The 14,239-nt window shown below is 29.9% G+C and overlaps 1 long non-coding RNA gene across 1 annotated transcript; it reads left to right on the top strand.

Moving 5' to 3' along the window:
* The first annotated feature begins 4,180 nt into the window (after positions 1–4,180).
* On the top strand, positions 4,181–6,834 carry LOC132599984 (uncharacterized). The gene is made up of 3 exons (XR_009567091.1): positions 4,181–4,383; positions 5,032–5,083; positions 6,412–6,834. It is a non-coding gene; the product is annotated as an uncharacterized LOC132599984 (long non-coding RNA).
* The last annotated feature ends 7,405 nt before the right edge of the window (positions 6,835–14,239 follow it).

Here is a 14,239-nt window from a genome sequence, read left to right as displayed (position 1 = left end):
GTGTTCACCTGAACACCCTCGACAAAAAATACAGTGTATATATAGGTTAACATAAGTGGTCTAGAGTGACAAAAAATACAGTGTATATACAGTGTATATTTCAAGATGTTTGAGATCTCTCTACAAAAGTTTTGAGTTCGATTGTGGGATTGTAGAATTTTTTGGTAAGTAGCGCTTTACCCTTTGGGGCCTTCCAACCATGATTTCGAACTAATCAAGCCCAATAAATTTTGAATATCGAATGCTTGAAGAAGAAAAACTTGAAGGTAAAATAATCCTTTCATATGAACAAATTACTTAAATATTGACAAGAACAAAAAATAATCCCATAGAGAACTGTGGTGAGAGGAAAGCAAGATGTGTATCCACAGTTTGGAAAATTGCCAGAAGCCGAATTTGTGAATAGAGGAACAACTCATATAGGAAGGCAGTAAGTGAAATCCTGGTGAAAAATCATTTGAGGCAAAAATAATTTTTGAAAATTATATATCGTTCAGTATTCGAATAATTTTGTATAGTGGAGTATCAAAATATAAGATAAAGTTAACTTGAAGGGAGTAAGACGGTGACTACTTAACGTCGCCTGTCAGTAAGAAATTAGTTTTGTTTACTAAGGTAGTAAGGTACACAAGTTTACTGAAAAATATTTCTTGATAGATTGGATTGAGGGCGACTTAATTAGTTTTCATTTTTTTCCTTTTTTTTTTTTTTTTTGCAACATTAAAAAGGAAAGGCTTCTCTAGTACTGACAGTCTTCACCATGCTCTAAGGGAATAGTCTCTTTTTTTTTTTTAAATAAAAAAACTATTTATTACGGACGTATTTTTTTCAAGACAGCTAAGAATAATAAGCATATAAAATAATTCATTTCATATTTAGTAACTCAACAGTCTGCTGTTCATGGTGTGCCCATGTGTTAAGAATGATCAATGATTGATGCAATTTTGCGTCAGCAGAATGTTATGGGCGGCATTTGTGGACAAAAGCAATCAGAAATCTATTTGTTTCGAGTATTGAAGGATATGTAATGACTACGAAATTTCCAATTTTCACGTATATGATCTATCCTTGTCTAGTACGTCCTATCACTTTTGATGCCAAATACGCATACAATGCACACGATTTTTTCTTGTATCAAGCGGATTTATTTATTATGGATTCGGGTTATACTGGGGTGTGTAAGTATTTCTTTCCAATACATGCAACTTTTCGGATTTATTTTAAAGAATTTGCGTCAAGTTTTTGCAGTAATATCACACCCAATATTGAATATATAGAGGGCTACATCACTTATCTATCTTGGTTCATCTGCAAAAATAAAAGGACATGCTTCTTTCTTTCGTAGTTGTTATTTCCTTTTCCTATTAAGTTGATTAACAAACGCATGTAAGCAATTTTGTCATGTTATTTCCAACTAAGTTAATTGATCAAAAAAGTCTCCGAAGAGATAATATAGCTGAGTCACCAAAATGCCACAATTATAAAAACACAATAAACATGTTTGAATCACAGTAACCATGTCACTACACCTCATGTTATAATTCTTTTCCTGGTAAAAAATATTTCTATCTTTTTATAGGTAAATTTAGGACGGGTTTTCTTTGGTTTAATTGAATGCAGAATTCATTGTCTCTTATCATTATAATAAGTTCAATGACTCTGAATTCTGAATTCGCCGGTTACATGCTAACCGCGCAATAAAAAGGATATCTTTCTTTTTCATTGGATAAATGACGAAATAAATAGTATTCTAAAATATTACGTACTATGTTGTCCTATACCAATGTATTGTATTCGGAAAGGACTCAACACACAGCACAATTTTTTGTAGTTTAATTAAAAACAGATGCGCATAATGCACAATTCTTGCATCATTGAGGGGCATGAGTCATGTTAATGATTTTGGACTTCAATTTGTACTTTTTTGCTATAATCAAGACAATCTACATGAGCTCGTCATGCTTCCCACTATTTTATGGAAGTTTCCTTAATATTACTTAGTTAATAAAACTAAAAGATTGCATTATCAAGTTATCTCTGATTCTCTTTTCTATTCGAAAAAATATATAGGGATCGGAATTTAATTCCTAAATAAGGGAATGTAAGATCAAATTTGAATTCCGAAAACTTCAGAAATGTTTCCTTGAGCTAATTCTCATTCTGACGAAACTTATATCGGAAATTCAATTCTCAAGTATATATATATATATATATAAAAATAATAAAAAAAAAGAGTAGTAGAAGAAGATCAAAGAAATCATATCCTACCATTAACTTACCAGCGAGCTTATATAAATTTGATCTCTAGTTTATGATTTCCAACCCTTTTCTAAGTACTTATTACTGTTTATAGAAGAATTTTCAGAATTGCGCTTTATTCGCCTAACTAGTGATTTTACTTGTAATGATCAATCTCAATTGAGAACATATATTCCTTATAATATAGTGAATGCTTTGAGAATCTTCCAGATACGAAAAATTCCTCTTTGTCGTTGAAATTATGCGTTCATTAACTTTTTGTTCAATTGCACGCCATTGCGAAGATCTCTCTCTCTCTCTCTCAAAAGCTTATTCGCTTTTGGACAATTATTGATTACAGACAATAATTCAAGTAGTAAGTACTAGTAGCAAATAGTAGCGTCTATCAAAAACCCCATAAGCAGAGGAAAAATTAGAGGCTGATTAAGAACTTGGATTTTATGGGTCCGGAATTTTAAAACAAACGCCTTAAAATGTTAATAACTGAATTTGAAATACAATTTTCCTACACATTCAATTGATTTTTAACACTTATATAGTATTTAAGTCAAAACTATTAAATTTAGCCGAACCTGTAACTTAAGTCGATGGTCCACCCCGAGAAAAAGGCTCTTCGTGACACGGAATGGCAGCTTAATGAGTCACTTGATGGATATGCAAACCTAAAATCTGGACTGTTATTATGTTAATGTCATTAGCTAATAATATTCCTCGTGTCATGAATAAAAAAATGTTCGACAGGACACAATTGATGTCATATCAAGTGTAGTTACATCACTGCAACACGGCTTGATTGTATAATTTAAAATTTTATGTTACTTTAAGTAATAGAGGTTCAAACCATACAAACACACAAAATTAGGTTTCCTAATATAATAAGTGTTACAAATCTTTTTAGTTTCAACAACTCTCATGGCCTTAAGTTCAATTGTAGGTGCTAAAATAAGTTTTATTAAATATTCCTACGCATTACTAAAAGATTGGAACTCCATAAAATAACTCCAATGGAAAAAAATTGTGTAAAATTGATTATTCAAGTTCCCTAAGGAAATATGCACCAGATTAACATTGCTGACATTCCACACTCTTTGTTTTTGAGTCATATTTAGCTTAAAGATACACCACAGATTTTGATACATAGTCTCTTTAATTTTTAACAGTAGTTGAATTCAACTGAAAAATAAAGAGAGTATTAATTACAAACCCAAATCCTATGTCAGCTAGATACATAAAAATTGACTCAAATCCGATATCAGATAGATACATAAATCAAAATGTAAATAATACTATAATATTTTTGGAAGAAACTACAGTAAAACATGTTCTCCTACTTATAAGAGAACTAGCAATATATGTCCGTGCACCGAACATGTTTATGTTATATCCCGTATTTTTGAACGTCGGATTATTTGTAAGCTGAGGTGGGGCCCACACGTCAAGATTTTTTTTGGAACATGTGACAAGTTATATGAATCACATATGTAAAGTTAAACACAACTCATGAAGGACCCTTGGGCCAAATCAAAGTGGAAGCTCTCCAAACGAATATTTTTAAGAAAATGTTTTCGGGTGACCTGACTTCAAGGGGCAAAAACGGTATTATAAGTTTGGAATTTGGAAAAATACCAAGAAATAGAAGTTGTAGATAATTGAATTAGCTTTTCAACCATAGGTCGTGGGTTCCCAGGTGACATCGGTACAAGGAGATATGGACGTTTTAAGGTCGAAAGGTCAGTGGGCTAGGCCCAACTCGGGATCAACCGGGTTGGCCCAAAAAAAAAAAACAGAGAAAATTTAGGCCTAAAAGTGAGGTTGGCCGGCCATAGTGTAATGGCCCAAGCCCATGGGAATTTTCCATGTGGAAAATTAATATAAGGGATCATTTAAGTTGCCTTGAAACATTTAGAAACTTCAAGAACACTTGAGAAAAAGGAAAGAAGGAGATATCTCCAAGGCCATTTCGGCCAAGTGCAAAAATTGCCAAGAAAATTGACAAAAATTTCTTCAAAAATTATTTTCTACCAATTAAAGGATTCCTAGCAAGGTGGAGTGGTCTTTGGAGCAAGAAAAATCCATATTCTAGCAAGTTGCAAGTCTTAGCTAAGTGAAAGATCAAGGAAGAAGGTAAGAACTTATTCTTTACATGTTATGGATATTTTTGCATGTTGTAGTGTGCAAAAGTGAGTGAAATTCATGAATAGCAAGAATATAGTTGTGTGGCCGTGAGTTGTATATCACATGTATAGCCGTGTATATTTGGTGAATCATGAATGCATGGTGAACAAGTTTTATTTAGTATGTTGGTTGTTGTGTTGTGGATTTTATATTGCAAACAAAAGCCTAATGAGCTTAGTGAAGTATTAGTAGTTGGAGGCTTGTCTTGGAAGATTATGTAAATTGAATATTATGTTCTTACATGTATGGAAGATAATGATATTAATATGGTGTTGTTGGAATATATATTATAAGGTTGTTATTGTTTTCATTGGAGTTGGAAGGTTTTGAAAGAAGTAGTAAATTGATTAAGTTGTTATAATGTATCTTGGATTGAATATGAAAATTGTTAGTGTGCTTGTTGAAATTATGTTGATAGTTTGGTCGGGTTTGAATTCCCGGATTGTTGTTGATTAAAAAATTTTTTGCTAAGTCGAAGTTTTGGAGATGGTGTATTTATAGGGGAAGTGCTGCCGAAATTTCGGTAGCCAAGTGTTACTTTAAGAATCCAACTCTAAATGCTCTAATCAAGGTTTGGTAAATGTGACCAATTTGTAGATTTCGGCGGATTTGCAACTTGAATTTGGAATAGCAAAAGGAGCGGAAAGAGGTATGTAAGGCTTTACCCTTCCTTCTATGGCATGTCTTAGACGTAATAAGTTGGATACGAGCCTCGGGGACAACTCCATTCTCCGGAATCCGCACCCAAAGTTTCCCCTTTTTCGTTCAGTATAATTGAACTAAAAATTGTGCGAAATGTTAGAAAAAAACTTCCTAAACATCTAGAACTTGTATAAAGAGGACCCGACTACACTAAAACCCTCCCAAGTGACGTCATGAAATGCAATGAACGTAAATTTGGTACGCCGCCTCATTTGACCCGAAGTGGGCCCATGGTTCCCGGATTTTCCTTATTGTTCCGCTTGACCTATTTTGAAGTAGAATCCAAAGGAAACTTTTGATCCTTATACCGCTTATCTAACGACCAGTAATGTAGCTATTCTAATGAGAATATTTCTATGATGATAATGATAATGATGAAGTAAGGAAGAGAATATGTCTATGACAAGTATGACGAGAATGATTGTATGTCAAAAAGTCTTAAGTGAAGGATTCAATATGAATACAAGAATAATGGACTAGTTCTTGAGTCCAACTTTATTCCTTTGCCATGACTCTATTTTCTAAAAGATTCTAAAGTACATGAAGTAATGTTTTATAAGTTTTACGATCTTGTTCCATGTTTTCCCTTAATGCTATTCTTCATTGATAGTCCCGCCTTATAATATTAGTTCCTTCAAGGTGGGACATAACGATCATGATTATTCCATAATGTAATCGGGGGCTACCGACCATACGTCACTCTGATGGATACATGATTTTTCCTTGGGCTCTCCGGCATGCTTATATGATATATGTATATGTACATGGGGGGAGGGAGGGAGATATGAGGGGAAGGGATATATGTTGAGCTATAGACGTGTTGCCACCTGGTCAGATGGCGTTATATCATCCCGGACGCGGGATATACGGGCGAGCCGACGTATTTCGGTACTATGTGGGTGAGCCGGCGTTGTTCGGCGCTATGAAATGATATGACATGATATGATATGATATGCTATGATCTGACACGACATGATACGATATGATATGACATGACATGATATGAGTTCTATTTTCTATGTCTATGAAAAAGAAATGTTTTTTTTAAAACAAAAGAAAATTTAGAGGGGGAAAAGTCAAGCATGCATGGTATCTGGCCAAAAAGGCATTCCTATGTACAGGTTACTTTCTTACCTCCTCACACGTTCTATGACCCCATGATGTTGTTATTTATATTTAATGTTGCTTATTATGCTGTTTTCTATGCCTTACTTACTCGGTACACTATTCGTACTGACGTCCCTTCTTGTGGACGCTGCGTTTCATGCCGCGCAGGTCAGCAGACAGGCGGATTTGGTTCCTAGGAGCCCTACCAGCAATACTTGTCAGCGCTCCAGTTGCCCCGGAGCCTCAGTTTCTTGGTACTATTTTGTGTATATATTCAGGCACGACAGTACTCGGCCCTTTCTATGTATATGTGTACTATGTTTAGAGGCTCGTAGACAGATATGTACAGTTAGATGTTTTGTATTTTGTATTTTGGATTGTTCGCGTCGCTGTATAACGTGATAGCAAAGTTTACCAGTCTTTGTTTATGACGATGCTACTAATGTTAATGTCCAGTAACGAAAAACAATATATATATGGCATAGTTCCTACGGCCCGCTGAGAGGTAAAGGTAAAAGGATAGATAAGGGGTGCTCGGTACAAGTATCGGGTACCTGTCGCGGCCCTAGTTGGGTCGTGACAGTTTATTACTTTAATTAGCTAGTCTTTAAGATTTGTATTTTGTAAATAAGTTTTAAAAACATTCTAGTTATTATATATAGCAACATATACAAAATGTATTTTATGTACCATCACTTTAATTATAATTAAAAAATGAAGTTTAAAAATTAAAAACATATGATGGAATTAAGTCTTTGAGATGGAAAGAGTCGGATTTTTTTTTCTCATTATCATGATAATGAAAGTTGTTCATTAATATGAAAAATAAAATTAGTAAGAATATGAGGAAAAATTAATAGTTTGACTCTAGATTTTTTCTTTTAAATCCTTTAATATCTTATATGTATATTGATAGGTTGATAGACATCTCAAAAATTCAAACATAAGAACCATTATCGTATACATTTGATTTTTTTTAAAAGAAAAACTAATAAAATATTTTTGTTAAATTAATTAAAAAATATGTTAATAAGGGGTAAATTAGTTACATTATAATTTTTTATATTAACTATTATAGATAAAAGGAATTGTTACAGAAGAAATCAAAATTAGAAAGATATATGTTATATGGTAAATCACCAAATTTTAATTCCGAAATGTAAATATAAAGTAATATATTCTATAATGTAAAGAAATAATAATTAGAAAATGCAAAGGAGAGTAAAATAAGTAAAGTAGTGACAAAGAAGAAAAATGGGGATAAAAGTCACTCCTTCCCTTCACTTTTACTCGTCCACGTTAACATATCAAGAGAAAGATATTTTTCTTCTTCTTATTTTACCCGTCACAGTAATTATTCATTTTCAAATCATTTTGAGACTATACACCAATAATATGGATATTGTGGAAAAAAAAAGTATATACTTCATTTTATTAATTCTTAAAGAACATGAAAAGTCAATAGTGCACAAGTAAAAGTGCACGGGGAGAATAAATATGTATAGGAGAATTAAAATTGAAGTGCATACGTGTGTATATGAGAAGAGAATAAATACTCAGCACTATGGCATATGTCCAAATGAGATAAAAAAGTAGTTAGTTAAAGTGTACAATTTATATAAATTCTGGTACAAATTTGCAATGCTATTGTTCGTCTTCTCTTCACATTTAAAGTATTGACAAAGAAGGAAAACGGGAATAAAAGTCACTCCCTCTGTTCATTTTTACTTATCCGCGTTAACATATCAAGAGAAAACAAAATTTCTTCTTATTATTAATTTTACCCTTCACATTAATTACTCATTTTCAAATCATTTTACAAGGCTATTGAGACTTACACTAATAAATATGAATGTTATAATAAAATATATACTCCCTTCGTCCCATATTACTTGCCACTTTTTCTTTTGCACACCCCTTCAAAAATTATAAATAAAAGACATAATTTACTATCTTATCCCTATCTCTCTCCAATAAATACATTCTAATCAGAATTGACTATTTTCAAGAACATTTATTGCTAAGGGAAGATGAGAAAGATTTAATTAATTTTATGTTGATTTTCTCAATGAACAAGTAATGTGGCCAAGTAATATGGGACTGAGACGGTAAGATGGGAAAGATTTAATTAATTTTATTTTGATTTTGTAAATGAGCAAGTAATTTGGACATATATTTTTAGTAATTGTGGCCAAGTAATATGAGACGGTGAGAGTACTTCATTTATTAATTGTTAAACAACGTGAAAAGTTAAAAGTGAACAAATAAAAGTTCACGGAAGAAATAAATATGTGTTGGAGAATTAAAATTAAAATGCATACGTGTATACATGAGAAGAGAATAAATATTCAGTACTATGACATTTGTTCACATGAAAAAAAATTAGTTAAAGTGTACAATTTATAGCTTTTGGTACAGGTATTCATTGCTATGTTAGTCCCTTTTAGACACTTATATATAATAGAAAATAGGAAAATGAAGGCAGTTGGTCCAACATTGATAAACAGAAATCAAGGGACTATATAAGTGTGAAACAAATTGCCCATATTAAATAATTTATTTTCTAAATTGCCCTTGTTGGTACACCCTCTGGCACAATTTTCCATGCTTGTCGTACAATTATTTTGAGCCTTGTTCGTCCCACTAACTGCCACTTTTATAATAGACTAGACAGCCTATGCCCGCACGGGCCCAACACTTTAGATTATAGTGTATCTATGTGTATGTAGTTGTCTTTGAATAGTGAATATATATATATATTATGTTCAAAACACGATTAATATAACATTGTAGTTTGTGCTTCGTATCTAAAACTTTATTATATTAATGTTTGCTACGAATACAAAATCGGTAAATTTATTAATATTTTTTAAAAGAGAAGACTTGTTTAAAAGGAAACTATTTTCCTCTCTTTTAGATAAAACAATATCAATATTTAACCATCAATTGATATTTTCAATTTTAATTCGATTAATTTAAAGGTGTAAAAAATACTTATTATTTTTTATCAAATTTTAATTTGGATAATTCTAATTCAAATTATTAAATTAATTTTACATGTTTAAAACGAAACAAAGTAGAAATTGATTTTCTATTTAAACGAAGAAATACTATTTTTAATTTTTTGTAAATATTCTCGGTTCAGCTCATTTTACTTGTCATGTTGTTTTTTGTATGGTTTTTTAAGAAAAACATGGATTAGAATTATAATTTGACTAATTTACCTTATTCATTATTTGATCTCTATTTGATATTTTTTTTATGACATTGATCTCTTTTCACATTTATTAGAGTAAGAATAAAAATAAAAAAGTAATTAAATTCTATCTTATTTTAAAATATAAATATTTTAAGTATATTTATTTTAGTAAACATAACAAATAAATGACATGGCGGAATAGCAAATACAACAGTTTAATATGTAGATTAGATCTCAGGTTAATATAAAAAAAGAAAGAAAATTGTATGGTTTGACTACTTAACCTTTTGAAGAAAAACAATTTCATTTGCTCCCACTAATGAATTGATACGCACGTGGCAATGAATCCATCATTATTGACTTAGTGAGATACTTTGGAAATCATAAATATTGTTTGATTTTTTAATATGGGGTACACGTTTTTTTTTTACATTATTAATTTGCACTATTTTTATGCATATATATATATATATATATATATATATATATATATATATATTATGTTCAAAATACGATTAATATAACATTATAGTTTGTACTCCGTATCTAAAACTTTATTATATTAGTGTTTACTACGAATACAAAGTCTGCACTTTTTTTTTTTGACATTATTTTTTTTTTAATTTGGGGTTCACTTTTTTTTTTCTATTGCTTGATTTTGTTAATATGGGGTCCACTTTTTTTTTTTTTTTTTTATCGTGAGTTTGGAGATGATGGGTTCCACTTTTTTTTTTTTTTTTATATTACTTGATGTTATTTAGTATGGGGTCCACCCTTTATGGGGTGCACTTTTTTTTTTTTTTTTTAACATTATTAGTTTGCACTATTTTTATGCATATAACATATATACATATACGATGTTTAAAACACGATTAATAGAACATTGTAGTTTGTGCTCCGTATCTAAAACTTTATTATATTAGTGTTTCCTACGAATACAATGTCTGCACTTTTTTTTTAACATTATATTTTTTTTTAATATGGGGTTCACTTTTTTTTTTTTTTATATTACTTGATTTTGTTAATATGGGGTCCACTTTTTTTTCCCCATGAGTTTGGAGATGGTGAGTTTCACTTTTTTTTCTTCCTTTTTTTTAATTGCTCGGTGTTATTTAGTATGGGGCCCACCTCTTTTTTTTAAGGGACAACGGACGACGAAGCATGGGTCTAAACCCATGCTTTATATAGTTTCTTCTTTTTTTTATTTTTATTTCTCATATTGCTTGGTGTTGTTTAGTATGGGGCCCACCCTTTTGGACATTATTAGTTTGCACTATTTTTATGCATATATATATATATATATATATATATATATATATATATATATATATACTATGTTCAAAACACGATTAATATAACATTGTAGTTTATATTCCGTATCTAAAACTTTATTATATTAGTGTTTGCTACGAATACAAAGTCTGCACTTTTTTGTTTGACATTGTTTGTTTTTTTAATATGGAATTCACTTTTTTTTATATTGCTTGATTTTGTCAATATGGGATACTATGTTCAAAACACGAATAATATAACATTGTAGTTTGTGTTCCATATCTAAAACTTTATTATATTAATGTTTGCTACGAATACAAAGTCTGCACTTTTATTTTTTTACATTGTTTGTTTTTTTAATATGAGATTCACTTTTTTTTATATTGCTTGATTTTATTAATATGGGATCCACTTTTTTTTTCCCCGTGAATTTGGAGATGGTGGGTTCCACTTTTTATATATACTATGTTCAAAACACGATTAATATAACATTGTAGTTTGTACTCCGTAGCTAAAACTTTATTATATTAGTGTTTGCTACGAATACAAAGTCTGCACTTTTTTTTTTACATTGTTTGTTTTTTTAATATGGGATTCACTTTTTTTTTATATTGCTTGATTTTGTCAATATGGAAGACTATGTTCAAAACACGAATAATATAACATTGTAGTTTGTGCTCCGTATCTAAAACTTTATTATATTAGTGTTTGCTACGAATACAAAGTCTGCATGCTTTTTTTTTTTGACATTGTTTGTTTTTTTAATATGAGATTCACTTTTTTTTATATTGCTTGATTTTATTAATATGGGGTCCACTTTTTTTTCCCCGTGAATTTAGAGATGGTGGGTTCCACTTTTTTTTACTTTTTTTTTTTTTTAATATTAGTTGATTGGTATTTAATATAGGGACCATACTTTTTTTTTCTTTAATGTTAACGGACGACGATCCATTGTCTAAAACTCACTCTTCTATATAGTTAGAAGTATTTTGACAAAAGTGGGTCCAATTTGCTACATTCTAAGCCCAAATCTGTCCAACTTCTAGATGGACTGACTTATGTTGTGCCCAAATTGATCTGCCATGAAAATATGTGCTCATTTGGGTGGGTTAGATGTATCATATTAATTGAATGGGCTAATTTTATCAACCCTAAACTCAAGTTATATAAACTAAACCACCTGCTAGATTCGGGTCGATCATTTGCACGATCGCTCTTCAAAGGCACTGGTCTTTAATTTTTGCCGCTCAAATTGTTGGTCTTTAATTTTTATTCTTTGCCTAATATCCCGAGGTTCTAGGTTCGAACCTTAGCTCAGTAAAAAAAAATCACAAGACAGAGATTTGTAGTAAAATTATGCCTATTCGGGAAAAATTAGGCCTATTTTGCCCTTCACTTTGAGGGCTAACTTTTCCCGAATAGGCCTAATTTTGCTACAAACTTCTGTCTTGTGATTTTTTTATTTTTTATTTTTAGAAAATTACACCACTTGTCGCACTTTTAAACTTAAGAACGTAATTAGCATATCTAAAAAAGAACATGTTTTATTACATTTATGACACACAAAAAATCCTATACAAAAAGGATATCCTCTAAATTAGGGATTCACACACATTTTCCTTATTTCTCTCTCTTCTATAACTAGCACCCCCTATTTTCCTCACTTCTCTATCTTCTTCAACCAATAAACCCCATTATTTTCTGGCTAACACTTGAATGTATTTTGATTTGTTATTTGTTTTAGTTTAAATATAAAAATTACATTATACCATTATTATTCAATGTATATAACATGTATTTTTAATTTATACTTTTTAAAGCATGTTTAAATATAGATTATACCGGGTATATTTTATTTTCAGAGGTATAATATGTAGACTAATGTGTCAATATACACAGTATAATTTAAATATTTAATAGTATTGAGGTATAATAATATACACTTGGTATAATATTTTCCTGAGAAATACTTTGTATATAAAAGTAACAATATACATGATTTTTTATACGTCATGACGCTAATACTATTGACCCCTTGAAATCAAAATAGAAAGCCCAAGAGTATACAGTCAGACTTCTTTATAACGGTACCTGCATATAACAGAACCTCTCTATAACAGTCAAGTATTTTCAGAACAGATTTTTAATGTCATATTTTACTTCTCTATAATAGCAACAACCAACTTTATAACATAACACTCTTTGTAAAATCCCCCCCCCCCCCATATAACAACTATCTTCTTTTTTTGGTAATATAATAATCGGAAAAGGTCCAAAAATACCCCTGAACTATTGAAAAAGGCTCATAAATACCCTCCTTCCACCTTTTGGTCTAAAAATACCCTTAAGGTTTGTTTTTGGCTCAAATATACCCCTCAAACTAACAAAGTTAAAGTTAACTCTTTTAAAAAGCCAAATGGCATTTTGTGATTGGACACATATATTATTTAATTTAAAAATTAAAAAATATGAACAAAACTGATTTTTTTTTTTTGCATTTTGTGAATTAATCAACGAAATATGTTTTTTTTTTTTTGCATTTCGTGAATAAAAAAACGAAATAGGAAATTATAATTTTTTTTTGCATTTCGTGTATTGAAAAATGAAATAGGATAAAAAAAATTAATTTTGTTCATATAAAAACAAAATTGGAAAATATATTTTGTCCAATTTTCCAATTTCGTTTTTATATGAACGAAAATAATTTTTTTTATCCTATTTCGTTTTTTAATACACGAAATGCAAAAAAAAAATTATAATTTCCTATTTCGTTTTTTTATTCACGAAATGCAAAAAAAAAAAACATATTTCGTTGATTAATTCACGAAATGCAAAAAAAAAAAAAAAAAACAGTTTCGTTCATATTTTTAATTTTTAAGTTTCCACACAATTTTTTTTTTAAAAAATATGTAAATTACGGAATTTTATTATTGGCAATTTTTTTTTAAAATCTGGAATTTTAAATTACTGGAAATTTATTATTGGCAATTTTTTTTTTAAATTTGGATTTTTTTTTTAAATTACGGAATTTTATTATTGACCAATTACAAATTGCCATTTGGCTTTTTAAAAGAGTTAATTTTAACTTGTTAGTTTGAGGGGTATATTTGAGCCAAAAACAAACCTTAAGGGTATTTTTAGACCTAAAAGGTGGATGGAAGGGTATTTTTAGACCAAAAGGTGGAAGGAGGGTATTTATGAGCCTTTTTCAATAGTTCAGGAGTATTTTTGGACCTTTTCCGTATAATAATTAACCATTTTTATAAAAATATAGTAATATATATGATTACCAATAATACGTAGAGATTTGATCAAATATTTGATCATTTAATAAACTATATATATATATATATATATATATATATATATATATATATATATATATATATATATATTCATCATTAAACAGTTTTCCTTTGTTATACAAAGTGTGATTAAGCTTAGAATTTGACAATTGATAAATGAAAATTAGATTTTATGCATTTTTTTGCCTATAACAGCGAAATATTATTTAAATGTTAATGC

This window comes from Lycium barbarum, chromosome 6, assembly GCF_019175385.1.
Source record: "Lycium barbarum isolate Lr01 chromosome 6, ASM1917538v2, whole genome shotgun sequence".
NCBI classification, from domain to species: Eukaryota; Viridiplantae; Streptophyta; class Magnoliopsida; order Solanales; family Solanaceae; genus Lycium; species Lycium barbarum.
Note: the sequence above shows the minus strand (reverse complement) of the source record. Positions and strands in the feature narration are given on the sequence as shown.